The following is a 3,206-nucleotide window of genomic DNA, read 5'->3' on the forward strand; positions in this document are numbered from 1 at the left end:
TTTCCTTCCTCAAGTTGACTAACCCCTGAAACCATGCAATGTTTTCATGAGCATTACAAAATAATGTGTGTATTTGTTACTACAAACGATTGTATTTAATGCAAATACAGTAGCCTTTATGGCAGTCTGTTCTTAAGTACCAGTTGTCCCTAAAGTCAATGTTTTGAACCTGGGGACTTACTGTACTAGGAATTAAGTCTTGTCAACAGTAAAAAAAAAATAATAATAATAATAATAAAAGCAAGTTTAGAGGGTTAATTGTCCCTGGTATGTCTGGTGTCTACTAGAGAAGGGTAGCGGGGTAAATGAAGAGATGGTCCCTTGGGCTTTAATAGTCACCTCAGGGGCTCTGCTATCTGTTCAACTGGTGTAAGTGAGCCCTTGCAAGCCACTGACTAACACTGATTGATTGATCCAATCTCTGGATCTTTATGAATCCTAGCATCCCAGAGCAGAAAAAAATACCTCAGTCAATAACATCATATAAGTGTATACTATGTTCCAGGCCCTGTGCCAGGCACTTTATACATGATGTTTCATTAAATATTCTCAGCAACCATATGTGGTTGATAACAGTATTATTCTCCTTTCACAGGTGGAGAAATTGAGGCTTAGAGACATTGCGTGACTTCTTCAAGCTCACACAGCTGATAGATGGGAAAGCCCAAAAACTTCCAAGCCTGTATATTTAACCATTTCTTTATATTGCCTGCCTCCTCTTTAATTGATAATTGATATTATAGTCATTCTGTTAATAGTCTCATATTTATATTCTGCCTACTGCTTACCAGGCACTTTACATCCTTGTCTCCTCAACTAAATTATAGGCTCCTTAAGGGTATGAATTTCCTATTATAATTCTCTGGTACTCCAATAGTGCCTAACACAGTTCTAGGAACTTAGAAAAGAAGACACTAATATTCATTCAGGAGCTCTGGTAGCATAGTGCCTAAGGCACTTGACTGCTAACCAGAAGGCTGGCGGTTCAAACCCACCAGCCACTCCTTGGAAGGAAGATGGGGCAATCTACTTCCATAGTGATACTGCCTCAGAAACCCAAGGAGGGGTCGCTATGAGTCGGGGCCGACTCGATGGCACATAACAACAACAAGAACAATATTCATTCAGTAAACACTATATACCAAAAACTATCATCAGCAATGCATATCCTTTATCTTATTAAATCTTTGCATCCTTATAATGCACTATTATTATTCCTGTTATAGATGAGGAAAGTAAAGCTTAGAAAGTTTAAATGACTTGTTCAAAAAGAAGCTAGACACAAAAGTGGACATTCTGCATAATTTAAGTTACATGAATATTAAAAGCAGGCAAAACTTCTATATGATAGAAATTATAATAGTGGTTACCTCTCCAGGAGTACTGACTGGGAAAGGACATGAGGGAGCCTGTAGGAATGCTGGAAATGTTCTACATCTTGATCTGGGAGATGGTCATATGAGTGGTTATATGAGTGTTGTGGTAGTTAAATTTGTATGTCAACTTGGCTGGACCTGATTGAGTGGCTGGGCAGCTGGATGTAGTATTCCCCACGATGAGACTGGTAATCAACTCCATGGTGGAATCTACTGTGAGCAGCTGAGTAGCTGCCTTTGGTTATGTAGTCTACTTCCTGTATATACGGAGAAGCCTTGGGGAATGGTATCTAGCTTATGGCATGCTTGAACCCTGTATGTAGCCATGTCATTGTTCAGCAGCCTGCCATGCTCTGCCAACCTTGGGACTTTCCATGGACTTGAATTAATGGCTTACTGTATGGTTTGGTAACATCGGGACTGTGCCTTTTTACTTGTCAACCTTGAGCTTGTCAGCCTCAGCAGCCAGCAGCTGAGTGAAGAAAAACTTGCAGCTTCAGTGGGCCAGGAGCAGGAGGCAGAGCTAAAGCCCGAGGCTGAGTGGCTTCCGCCTAGCCCCTAGAGCCTGGCACTTTGAACTCGACTTAAAGCCTCCAAACTGTAAGAGAATAAACTCCTGTTTGGTAAGGCCATCCCATTGGTGATATATTCTTGTCAGAGTGGCACTAGGGAACCAGAACAAGTCAGTTCTGACTCATAACAACCCTGTATACAACAGAACAAAACACTGCCTGGTCCTGAGCCATCCTAACATTCATGTCTATGTTTGAGCTACTGTGCCAATCCATCTCATTAAGGGTCTTTCTCTTTTCACTGTACTCTACTTTACCAAGCATGATGTTCTTCTCCAGGGAAGTATGTCTAAGGTACGTAAGATGAAGTCTTGCCATTCTTGCTTCTAAGAAGTATTTTGGCTGTACATCTTCCAAGACAAATTTGTTCATTCTTCTAGCAGTCCATGTATATTCAGTATTCTTCACCAACACCATAATTCAAAGACATCATCAGTCTTCCTTATGTGTTGTCCAGCTTTCATGTACTTATGAAGCAAATGAAAATATTATGGCTTGGGTCAAGAGCACCTAAGTCCTCATAGTGACATTTTTGCTCTTTAACACTTTAAAGAGGTCTTCAGCAGCAGATTTGTCCAAATAATTTATCATTTCCTTTCTGGACTGCTGCTTCTGTGGGTGTTGACTGTGGATTCAAGTAAAATGAAATCCTTAATTTTAATAGTTTTTCCATTTACCATGATGTTGTTTATTGGTCAAATTGTAAAAATTTGTTTTCTTTATGTTAAGGTGTAATCCAGACTGAAGACTGTATGTAGTCTTTGATTTTCATCTGTAAGTCTTAAGTCATCTTAACTTTCAGCAAGCAAGGTTGTGTTGTCTGCATATTGCAGGTTGTTAATGAGTCTTCCTCCAATCCTGATACTGCGTTCTTCTTCATATAGTCCACCTTCTCAGATTATTTGCTCAGCATACAGATTAAATAAGTATGATGATAGGATGCAACCCTGACACAAACCTTTCCTGATTTTAAACTACATGGTACACTCTTGTTTTATTTGAACAATAGTCTCTTGGTCTATGCACAGGTTCCTCATGAACACAGTTAAGTGTTCTGGCATTCCCATTCTTCAAAATATTATCCATAATTTGTTATGATCCACACAATCAAATGCTTTTGCATAGTCAAAGAAACACAGAAAAATATCTTTCTGGGTATTCTCTGCTTTCAGCCAAGATCCACCTGACATCAGCAATGATATCCCTCATGTCACGTCCTCTTCTAAATCCGGCTTGAATTTCTAACAGTTCCCTGTCA

The sequence above is a fragment of the Orycteropus afer genome, unplaced genomic scaffold, assembly GCF_000298275.1.
Source record: "Orycteropus afer afer isolate SDZICR_OR568_19922 unplaced genomic scaffold, OryAfe1.0 scaffold00538, whole genome shotgun sequence".
Lineage (NCBI taxonomy): Eukaryota > Metazoa > Chordata > Mammalia > Tubulidentata > Orycteropodidae > Orycteropus > Orycteropus afer.